Source organism: Anabrus simplex, chromosome 6, assembly GCF_040414725.1.
Source record: "Anabrus simplex isolate iqAnaSimp1 chromosome 6, ASM4041472v1, whole genome shotgun sequence".
NCBI classification, from domain to species: domain Eukaryota; kingdom Metazoa; phylum Arthropoda; class Insecta; order Orthoptera; family Tettigoniidae; genus Anabrus; species Anabrus simplex.
In genome coordinates, this window is record NC_090270.1 from 19,747,337 (window position 1) to 19,760,125 (window position 12,789).

Below are 12,789 nucleotides of genomic sequence, written 5' to 3' on the forward strand. Positions count from 1 at the left end.
TGTCTAGATTTTACTCCTGCTGGCTGTGACATCTGACCTGTATCTCTTAAGTCCATTGATCAGTGCCTTCTTTTGTTCTTCCTTCAGAGGCATCCACCTTCTTCAATGCTCCAATTCCACTTTAAACCCCAGATAGCTTTTGACTATTCATCTAAATTTGTCCCAGTCATTGATTTTATTTTGTCGGATACCAGTCTGCCTGGGATCTTCCTCATATTCATAGAAACATCCCAACTTTGTCACCTTCGGGCTTTTGAAATTCCAGATTACTTTAGTCAATCGTCAGTCATACAGAAGATGTGCCTGTCTTTTACATTCCTTTCTTTTTAATTGATGATGCTTTTGGTTCTATCTTGCTGTATAGATCATATTAGATCTCAATCGTACTTACCTGCCAAACTATCTGTTGCCTAAAATCTTTATCCGGCATTCCATTTTTACTAGCTGTAGCTTTTTACTTGTAGCTGTCTACTCATCATATAATTCTTCTCGTTTAACAACCGTGCCGTATTGTCTACCTTTGATCCTATATTCAATGTCTCCTTATTATACACTGACTTAGCAAATGTCATGGGATAGTCACCTAATAGCGTGTGGGGCCTCCTCTGGCCCTGCGAACTGCAGCGAGACGCCGTGGAAGTGAGTCGACAAATCCCTGGTAGTCTACTGGACGCAGCTGACACCAAATCATTTGCAGAGCGGCCGCCAATGCTGGTCTGTTCATGGGTGCAGGATCCATGGCACGGAGCCTGCGTTCCAGGACATCGCAGATATGCTCGATAGGGTTCATATCGGGGCTCCTGGGTGGCCGTGGCAGTTGTTGGACCCCCGCTGCATGTTCCTGGAACCATTCCCGGGCGGCGCGTTATCATCTTGAAACACCACAGAACCGTCTGGGCGCTGGAAGGCCAAAAATGGGTGGAGATGGTCTCCGAGAAGCTCAACATAACCCGTACCATTCAAAGTCTCTTCCAGAACAACTAGGGGGACCATTCCTTACCAGGAAAATGCACCCCAGACCATAACAGAGACACCAGCACCCTGGATCAAACCTTCGAGGCAGGCGGGATCCATCGCTTGATGTGGTCTGCGCCATACACGGTGCCTCCCATCGGCATGGTGCAGTTGAAATCGTGATTCGTCCGACCATATCACGTTACGCCATTGTCCCAGTGTCAATCCCTGGTGACTGGCGACAAGTGCCCAATGATGTTGGGTTGACGGTGGCATCCGTGTGCGGCGCCGGCTCCCATACCCCATAGAACCCATGTTCCTACAGATTGTCTACTAGGGGATGTGTCTAGCATGGCCTGTGTTGAATTGAGCCATGATTTGTTGCACGGTTGCCCGTCTGTCACTATTGACAATCCGTCTCGGATGTCGCTGGTCACGGTCATCGAGGGTTGCTGGACGGCCGGTCGTTCGTCTGTTGTGGACGGTGACACCCGCATTCAAACATTCACAATACACCCTGGACATGGTTGATCGCGTGAAGCCGAATTCCCGCACCACTTCCGAAATCGCACTTCCCATCCGTCGGGCACCGACCACCATACCCCATTCAAACGGTGTCAGCTTATGACGATGTTCCATGTTACACCTGTCACATGCACAGCCACTGCTCACAAGGTCTCCTATACAACTGCCGCTGGCACAGGGGGCGTGTGGTGCCCAGACAACACACCTGCGCATCAGTGCTCCGCTATCCCGTGACATTTGCTCAGTCAGTGTGTACTGTTTTGATCAGCTGATATGCCTGCTTTTATTTCTAAACCTTGAGATTGGTCATCATCATCCTTTAACCATCTCCAGTCGCCCAAGTGTGGTACAAGAGCGCTCTCCATCTTTGTTTATCCAGGCACATTTCTTCCTTCTCTACTTCGCGCCATTCCACTCCTCTTCCTTCCAGGTCCTGCTTTACTTCACTGATCCACCGTTTCCTTGGTCTGCCTCTAGGTCTTTTGCCTTCCAGTTCTTTTTCTAACCATTTTCTTCCTGTTCTCATTATTTGATCCATCCTTTTTACATGGTCATACCGTTTGAGTCTTGATGTTCTTACATTTTCACTTAGCGACTGGTTTACTTGTGTATTATGACGAATCTCTTCATTCCAGATCTTAAGCTCTTCCTGTTTTCTGTAGCATTGACCTCGGGAACTTCATTTCTGCAGCTTGAAGTCTGCTACTATCTCTACTGTTGATTGTACAGGTTTCAAGGGCATATGTAATTATTGGCGAGAAATATACCTGATGAAAGGTTCACCAAGCTTGATAGCTGCAGTCGCTTAAGTGCGGCCAGTATCCAGTATTCGGGAGATAGTAGGTTCAAACCCCACTGTCGGCAGCCCTGAAAGTGGTTTTCCGTGCTTTCCCATTTTCACACCAGGCAAATGCTGGGGCTGTACTTTAATTAAGGCCAAAGCCGCTTCCTTCCCAATCCTAGCCCTTTCCTGTCCCATCGTCGCCATAAGACCTATCTGTGACGGTGCGACGTAAAGCAACTAGCAAAAGAACAAAAGATAAAAGGTTCTCTTTCTACATAAAGGTATTTGGTTATCCCATAGAAGAGACCTAACTTGGTAATAAAATTGTGCTCCTTTTTGGATGCTGTTAGGGATTTCAGCAAAGGACCTTGCATCACTAGTTGCAATACTACCAAGATATTGGAAATGGTTAATGTTTTCTAGTTTTTCACTGTTCAGTTGGATGCTGACCTGTAGAGCTTGCCTGTTGACTGGAATCACTGGAATTTTTGTGTGGCTGATTTTTAGGCCAAACTGCTTAAACTGCTGGTTGCAAGTGTTTAATTTCTGTTGAAGTTCTTCTCCTGTTCCTTTCCAAATCATCACATCGTCTGTGAAGATTAATGCATGGAAGTCCTCATTAGATTCATTCTTGACTCTTTTTACTTTTGAAAGTGTATGCAGTTACTTTCCTTGCTGACTTGATAGGCCTAATGCTAAAGAGGGTTTTCTGTGAGGGTAATCTTGAGATTGGTGGCTTAATATATTCATATCCCCTCATAGCACCTATTAACATATGTCGTACTGAATTACTACTTTTGATAGGAATAATAAGAACACCTGCAACAAGAAGACACGTTGCAATGGAAGGGACGAGGATCTGACCCGCGCCATCCCCTGTTCGTAAAACCAGGAAAGGACAAGGAGTAATTCCCAGTTTTACGGGAATGAAAGATAGAAGGATCAGCAGTCAACAACAACATTTATTATAATCTTTCAGAAAAAAACAACAATAAATTATTTGAGTAATTTGATCCATGATTAAATACGAAATTCAAGTGACGTACACCTAGCCTTGAGCCGAACTGACCACCGGCCGTGCACATGATAGTGATTATAAATGGAAACTGAGAAAATTCAGAATTATCTGAATATTGCATTAAATGTGAAAGGCTGGCGCAGCCAAACCAGTATTGAAACTTTACATAGTAGTAAATGAATATTCAAAAACATCAAATGACGAAGCTAAATAGAAAAAAGCATGGGTTGCTTTAACAATAGATTGAAAAGGACACAAAATTTAATAACGAACTTGAGGTAGACTTGCAACATTAAATTCTCCACCGGGGAGATAAAATTAAAAATAATGAAAACATTGAGCTGTCAGATTAATAGTCCAACACTGCAGTGTAAGATACAAATCCTTTTAGGCAAACCAGCTCAGTAGAAAATGTCATCTTCTAGATCAGACATGCCCGACAAACGTAGATTAAAAGTGTCCATAAAAGTAAAGCAGAATGCTAACTCCAGGCTGGCATTAATGAATTTTAATAAAATAGAATTGCTGAACAGGCCAGCTGGTGCGAAGCAGAAGGTACTTGGCTTGACATAGTTTTGTTTGTACAAAAGGGCAAGCCCGTGTCAACGGCCCCAAGCAGGGCGAAGTGATTACATGTCATGAGAAATGCCGCTTCCAAACACGCGGCGAGGCTTGCAGGCTGGGTGCGTAGTCCGCATGGACGTTGCTGCGAATTGACAATTCTAGCGGGCTGCCCGTAGCAAAGTGAGGAGCCAAGTCCTCACGCCGAGTCCTCAAGTCGAGCCTTGGAACGGAGTCCAGGTTCGGAGTCCAGTGCAGAGTGCAGAGCAGAGTGGAGTAGAGTGAAGTGAGGAGAACATGTTGAGTAGCAGTCCATAAGAAGCACTGTAGAATATTCCAGATTCAACAAGAAGTAGTGCTGAAGACTAACAATAATAATTACTAAAAAGTACATGAGAAACCTTACCAAAAAATACAAAATAATGAAAAAAGAGAAGTCCAGAAAGAATATCCATAATTTCCACACAATTAATAATATAATAAAGGCAAGGGGAAAAACAGAAATAACCAATGAAAATATAGAAAGACGCGGAAGAAAACATTCTCGGTACTAGTAGGAGACAAGTTACCAATGACGCAAGTAGTCATGTGAAGGTAATGTGACCAATCAACAGGCGACGAAAAAATGACGTAGGTTAACGAAGCGAGAGGAAGAAGATAAGCAAACAGTGTTCGTAAGACCTGTAACATGATTGCACGCCATGGGGAACTTGTTATAAATCAACGAAAAATAACTGAACGTAACATAATTAAAGGTAAGCGCAACATCATACTTAAATTCAAACAAGTAGAATAGTACCGAAAATAGTGAGAATTGCCAATAAATCATAAGTTCATGGGCGCATGAACCATGCTGGGGGGAGGGCGAAAAGAAAAATGATATTCTTTCGGGACTTACAATAACAAAGGTTACAACTTCATTCATATACATCAAGAGGGTCTAACAAAGATTCCATTACTAGTGCGGATCTTTACCACCCTAATCCTTTTATCCTGACCAGAAAAAACTTGAACAATTCTGCCCAACGGCCATACTAAAGGAGGACTTGGATCTCGCAAGAGAACCAAATCGCCTTCCTTAATGTTGGGTTGCTCAAAGTTCCATTTGCTCCTTACCTGAAGCTGCCCCAGGTATTCCAGGCGCCAGCGCTGCCAGAATCTTTCACGAGCAGCCTCTACTTTTCTCCACAAAATCGGCAAAGATAAATCTAGCCTTCGGAGCAGTGCCGGAGGAGAGGAGACCATAGATTGCCCTATCAAGAAATGTGAAGGGGTAAGGGGAAGAAGATCTTGAGGGTCCTGAGATAAAGGGGTGAGTGGCCTAGAATTTATCACAGCTTCAATCAAAATAAGTAGCGAATTAAATTCTTCATAGGAAAGAAAAGATGAATTCAAAGTTCTCCTTAAATGCCGTTTTAGAAGTTTAACACAAGATTCCCATCTGCCTCCATGGTGGGGCCCATATGGAGGAATAAAATTCCACTTAAATCCCTTTAAATAGGAAAAATTTTGAATTTCCTGCTGAGCTGAAGAAGCAGCAATAGCTCGTCTTAATTCTTCGGAAGCTCCACAAAATGTTTTAGCATTGTCAGAAAAAACTTCTGAAGGGAACCCTCTACGAGAGAAGAATCTAGAGAAAGCAGCTAAACAATAGGAAGTAGAAGCATTAGTAACAAGCTCCAGATGTATAGCCCCAGTGACCATACAAACAAACAGAACAACATAAGCCTTAGCTAAAGTCTTAGAGGCAGGCCTTAGAGGATTGGTTTTGTAAGAAAATGGACCAGCATAATCAACACCGGTGTACTCAAAGGGGCGACAGGGTTGAGATCTAAAAGAGGGCATATCACTCATGAGCTGAGATGAAGGTATGGGATTGGCACGAAAACATTTTACGCATTTACGTATCACAGAATTAACCCCATGAATCCCGTTAATAATCCAATAATGTTCACGAATAAGGTATAGCAAAGTGCGAGCACCGGCATGCAAATGCTGATAATGAAATTGTCTTATAATCAATTCAGTAACGTGATGTTTAGAAGGTAAGATGATGGGGTGCTTCTTATCCTCTGATAGAACAGAAGAAGACAACCGACCACCTACTCGTAAGAGATTATCTTGATCAAGATAGGGGGACAACGACAGAAGTTTACTGCCCTTTTTTAAGGGAGTGCCCTTACTAAGTGATCGAAACTCCTCCAAAAATACTTCTTGCTGCACTAAAAACAATATTTTATTAGTAGCTGTTCTTAATTCTAAAGCAGTTAAAAAGTGTCGAGGCCTTAAAGGCTGATCTAATACAAAAAATTTCCATCTGAGAACATAAGCCATAACTCTTACGAGCTTGTGAAAAGTGGAAAATTTGTGAAGCAATGGATAAGTTGCAATAGCAACATGCGCAGAAATTAAAGTCATGCGAACTTCAAATTGCTCAACAGACTCTAAATTAGGATGGCTAGGCCATAGAGAGGTAGGTTGAACAAGCCAATTAGGACCGTGCCAATATAAAGCAAGGTTAGCTAAACGCCTAGGACTACAACCTCTCGAAATCACGTCAGCAGGGTTCTCGCGAGAAGGAACATACCGCCAGGAGTCTACTGAAGTTTGTTCCTGAATTTTAGCAACTCTGTGAGAGACAAAGGGATGCCAATGATATGAAGGTTTAACAAGCCAAGACAGAACGATAGTCGAATCAGTCCAGAAAAAAGTTTGAGAAATGTAAACCTTTAAATTTTGAAGTAGTTTATTAGACAATTCCACAGCAAGTAGGGCTGCACAAAGTTCTAACCGAGGCAATGAAACGACCTTCAAAGGAGCTACCTTGGATTTCGAAGATATAAGATTGGAAAAAAATGGTTTGTTTCTCGAAACAAGGTAAGCACAACACCCGTATGCCTTTTCAGAACTATCAGAAAACAAATGGAGTTCCAGAATATCAGCAGGGGGATGCTTAATGAGAACTCTAGGTATAAAAATAGTAGAAACCTCAAGAAGGCTGTCTCTATATTTAATCCATTTTTGAAGATAACTAGGGGGGACAACTTCATCCCAAGTTGGTTTCAATGTCCACAACTCATGCATGAAAAGTTTAGCCAGGACAACGATAGGAGCTAAATATTGCAAAGGATCATAGATTTTTGCAATTTCAGAAAGGATTTCACGTTTAGTGATAGGCGGCTCTGAAGAGAATGTCAATTTATAAGTGAATATATCCTGCTTAGGACTCCAATATATCCCAAGAGCCTTAATGGTAGTTTCTTCCTTAAACAATTCTACGCAATCATTAATCAGATCTCTATCCTTAAAGGCGTTTAAAAATAGGTCGTGATTGGAACACCACTTGTGTAAGACGAATCCACCACCTTCAAGCAATTGAATCAAACCCTTAGCAACCTGGGCAGCTCCTTCGATTGAATAAAAAGAGGACAAGAAATTGTCCACATAAAAGGATGTAGTTAGAGCCTGACTTACCTCAGGAGGAAAAAGATGACCATCTAATTCAGCAAGATGATGAAGAGTTCTGATTGCCAAAAAAGAGGAAGGTTTCAATCCATAAGTCAGAGTTTTTAACCTGAAAACCTTTAGCGGTTTCGTAGGATCATCGCTCCAGAGGATCCTTTGCAGGTCACGTTGAGTGGGATCAATCAGAATTTGCCGATACATTTGTTGAATGTCAGCCATCAGGGCAACCGGGAACAATCTAAAATTTAACAAAATAATAGATAAATCAACTTGAATAGAAGGACCAGCCAAAAGAGTATCATTTAAAGAAGTTCCTTGATCATCCAGGGCTGAACCATTAAATACTACTCGTATTTTCTTAGATTTTTCATTCCCACTCTTCCAAACGGGATGATGATTAAGATAGACAGAATCAGTAAGAATAGTGTCTTCAAATTTCCTGACTACTTCCATGTGATTTAAAGCTTCATACTCTTCCATGAATTGAGCATATTGAAATTTAAGACAAGGATCATTCCTAAATTTCGATTCAATAGCTATCAGGGCCTTAAGAGCACGAGGCCTAGTATTACTTAAAGGAGAGGGGTTGGGGACACGAGGAAGTTGAACCACGAATCTACCATCATAATTACGAAGAGTAGTTTGTTTATAAAGTTGTTCACAAATTTGCTCCTGCTCAGAGAGCTGAAGTGAATCTAAAGAACATTCTTCCAATTTCCAAAATCTTTCCAAATAATGTTGATCCTGAGCGGAGATGAAATGACATTGAGGTTTAATAGCTATAAGATTCTTAGGGAGGCGCCCAGTGAGAATCCAACCCAGCTTAGTTTTACGGGCAAACACATTGGGCAAGATTTGCACCTTCTCAGGCAATAATACTTGCCAAAAATTATCAGCACTTAATAAAAGATCTATTGGTGCACTCTCAAAGAAACTAGGGTCTGCTAATTGAACTTGAGGGGGGATGTCCCAGTCCTTAATATCGAAGGAAAGATGAGGTGTGTTACTACTGATAACTTTCATAGCTAAACAATTCAAATTAAAAAATACATTGTTTTGAATAGAGTCCCTTATACAGATCCTAACAAAGCTAGTAGAACATGTTTTGTTGTTATTGATGCCTGTGACCTCCACATCGGTGGGCATTTTTTGCAATCCTAACCTTTCTATCAGATTTTCATTAATAAAGTCATGGGTGGCTGCATTATCCAACAGACATCGAACAGAGTTCCACTGACCTTCGGAATCCTTTATCTGAACAACCGCTGTGGAAAGTAGTACTTGAGAACCTCGCAAAGTGGATGAGCCCTGAGTAAAGGTTTGTGCACTAGCAGATGGAGTTCTGTCTTGAACAGAGTCTGCCGATGAAGCATTAACTCCAGTTTTGATATGACGGTGTATTAAAGAATGATGCTTAGAGCCACAATGCTTACAGGAATTAGTAGAGTTGCATTTGTTTAGCAAATGATTGCTGGATAGGCAATTAAAGCAACGCTTGTTTGCCTGAAGAAATAACCTCCTGTCATCTATGGACAGCGATTTAAATTTAGGGCACAAATATAATAAATGACCTTCCGAACCACACGCGCATTTGGCATTTTTGGTCTGAACATTCAACACCTGAGGTTTTGAAAATGATCTGAATTTAGAGACCTTTGTGGGCAGCGGAAGTTTATTCGTCAATTTTGAAGGCTGACCATTCATTTGAAAATCAACAGCTGAAAGAATCTGACATCTCTGCTTTAGGAATTGAATTACATTTTTATAAGTAACTGTTTGAGAATTGGAGACCTCAGACTCCCAGATTTTTAAAGTATCCTGATCAAATTTAGAAGAAACCAAATATACTAAAAAAGTATCCCAGTGTTCAACCGGTTGGTTTAAAATCGCCAAAGCCTTAACATGAAGTTCAACAGTGTCTAATAATGCTCTAAATGTTTGAACCTTATCTACCCTTGTAGCAGGTAAATTAAATAGGGCTTGCATATGCCGATATATCCTCAGACAGGGATTAGGATAACGCTCCTTCAATAACCCTAGAGCAACCTTATAATTATCATTAGTAAGAGAAAGAGACTCAACGAGTTTCAACGCCGAACCCTGTAACAAAGAACGAAGGTAGTGAAATTTTTGAATGTCAGGAAGCGACTCATTCTGGTTGACTAAAGAGTCAAACAATTCAAAAAAAGAATCCCATTCTTCTTCATTACTGCGAAATGGAGGAAGCTGAATTTTAGGCAAAGAGGCCTTAGCAGGACTGTCAGGAGTTTTCAACAATCCTGACCGGGGAGTAGAATTTGAAAGTTCTTCCTGCTTTAAGGAATGAGTAAGACGTCTAATAATTTGAACAGCTTGAGCGTGTCTTTCATAATAGAGGTTCTCAACCTCCTCCCGATCAACTGACTGCTCCGGACATTGAATTTCTAAATTCGTTTGGGCTTCATCATAACGACTGTAAGCCACCTCATAATTTTTCAACCTTTGAACAAGATTGTCAACATTACAAGTTTCGTCTTCCCAGCTGGTAAGGAACTTACGAAACAGGCTTAGTTGTCCCTTGTAGGCCGCGCGAGCACGTATCAGCTTGTCCTTGGGCAGCATGCTGGCTTCCGGGTTAACTGGGGCAACTGCAGGCTGCATCAGGAACGCAATGAAGTAATTACAAAATCACCTTCTGAAACAATAACAATTCAAATGAATACAAAATGGTAATAAACCGAAATCTGCTGATCCTGGTCACGGCACCATATGGTAAAACCAGGAAAGGACAAGGAGTAATTCCCAGTTTTACGGGAATGAAAGATAGAAGGATCAGCAGTCAACAACAACATTTATTATAATCTTTCAGAAAAAAAACAACAATAAATTATTTGAGTAATTTGATCCATGATTAAATACGAAATTCAAGTGACGTACACCTAGCCTTGAGCCGAACTGACCACCGGCCGTGCACATGATAGTGATTATAAATGGAAACTGTGAAAATTCAGAATTATCTGAAAATTGCATTAAATGTAAAAGGCTGGCACAGCCAAACCAGTATTGAAACTTTACATAGTAGTAAATGAATATTCAAAAACATCAAATGACGAAGCTAAATAGAAAAAACATGGGTTGCTTTAACAATAGATTGAAAAGGACACAAAATTTAATAACGAACTTGAGGTAGACTTGCAACATTAAATTCTCCACCGGGGAGATAAAATTAAAAATAATGAAAACATTGAGCTGTCAGATTAATAGTCCAACACTGCAGTGTAAGATACAAATCCTTTTAGGCAAACCAGCTCAGTAGAAAATGTCATCTTCTAGATCAGACATGCCGACAAACGTAGATTAAAAGTGTCCATAAAAGTAAAGCAGAATGCTAACTCCAGGCTGGCATTAATGAATTTTAATAAAATAGAATTGCTGAACAGGCCAGCTGGTGCGAAGCAGAAGGTACTCGGCTTGACATAGTTTTGTTTATACAAAAGGGCAAGCCCGTGTCAACGGCCCCAAGCAGGGCGAAGTGATTACATGTCATGAGAAATGCCGCTTCCAAACACGCGGCGAGGCTTGCAGGCTGGGTGCGTAGTCCGCATGGACGTTGCTGCGAATTGACAATTCTAGCGGGCTGCCCGTAGCAAAGTGAGGAGCCAAGTCCTCACGCCGAGTCCTCAAGTCGAGCCTTGGAACGGAGTCCAGGTTCGGAGTCCAGTGCAGAGTGCAGAGTGCAGAGCAGAGTGGAGTAGAGTGAAGTGAGGAGAACATGTTGAGTAGCAGTCCATAAGAAGCACTGTAGAATATTCCAGATTCAACAAGAAGTAGTGCTGAAGACTAACAATAATAATTACTAAAAAGTACATGAGAAACCTTACCAAAAAATACAAAATAATGAAAAAAGAGAAGTCCAGAAAGAATATCCATAATTTCCACACAATTAATAATATAATAAAGGCAAGGGGAAAAACAGAAATAACCAATGAAAATATAGAAAGACGCGGAAGAAAACATTCTCGGTACTAGTAGGAGACAAGTTACCAATGACGCAAGTAGTCATGTGAAGGTAATGTGACCAATCAACAGGCGACGAAAAAATGACGTAGGTTAACGAAGCGAGAGGAAGAAGATAAGCAAACAGTGTTCGTAAGACCTGTAACATGATTGCACGCCATGGGGAACTTGTTATAAATCAACGAAAAATAACTGAACGTAACATAATTAAAGGTAAGCGCAACATCATACTTAAATTCAAACAAGTAGAATAGTACCGAAAATAGTGAGAATTGCCAATAAATCATAAGTTCATGGGCGCATGAACCATGCTGGGGGGAGGGCGAAAAGAAAAATGATATTCTTTCGGGACTTACAATAACAAAGGTTACAACTTCATTCATATACATCAAGAGGGTCTAACAAAGATTCCATTACTAGTGCGGATCTTTACCACCCTAATCCTTTTATCCTGACCAGAAAAAACTTGAACAATTCTGCCCAACGGCCATACTAAAGGAGGACTTGGATCTCGCAAGAGAACCAAATCGCCTTCCTTAATGTTGGGTTGCTCAAAGTTCCATTTGCTCCTTACCTGAAGCTGCCCCAGGTATTCCAGGCGCCAGCGCTGCCAGAATCTTTCACGAGCAGCCTCTACTTTTCTCCACAAAATCGGCAAAGATAAATCTAGCCTTCGGAGCAGTGCCGGAGGAGAGGAGACCATAGATTGCCCTATCAAGAAATGTGAAGGGGTAAGGGGAAGAAGATCTTGAGGGTCCTGAGATAAAGGGGTGAGTGGCCTAGAATTTATCACAGCTTCAATCAAAATAAGTAGCGAATTAAATTCTTCATAGGAAAGAAAAGATGAATTCAAAGTTCTCCTTAAATGCCGTTTTAGAAGTTTAACACAAGATTCCCATCTGCCTCCATGGTGGGGCCCATATGGAGGAATAAAATTCCACTTAAATCCCTTTAAATAGGAAAAATTTTGAATTTCCTGCTGAGCTGAAGAAGCAGCAATAGCTCGTCTTAATTCTTCGGAAGCTCCACAAAATGTTTTAGCATTGTCAGAAAAAACTTCTGAAGGGAACCCTCTACGAGAGAAGAATCTAGAGAAAGCAGCTAAACAATAGGAAGTAGAAGCATTAGTAACAAGCTCCAGATGTATAGCCCCAGTGACCATACAAACAAACAGAACAACATAAGCCTTAGCTAAAGTCTTAGAGGCAGGCCTTAGAGGATTGGTTTTGTAAGAAAATGGACCAGCATAATCAACACCGGTGTACTCAAAGGGGCGACAGGGTTGAGATCTAAAAGAGGGCATATCACTCATGAGCTGAGATGAAGGTATGGGATTGGCACGAAAACATTTTACGCATTTACGTATCACAGAATTAACCCCATGAATCCCGTTAATAATCCAATAATGTTCACGAATAAGGTATAGCAAAGTGCGAGCACCGGCATGCAAATGCTGATAATGAAATTGTCTTATAATCAATTCAGT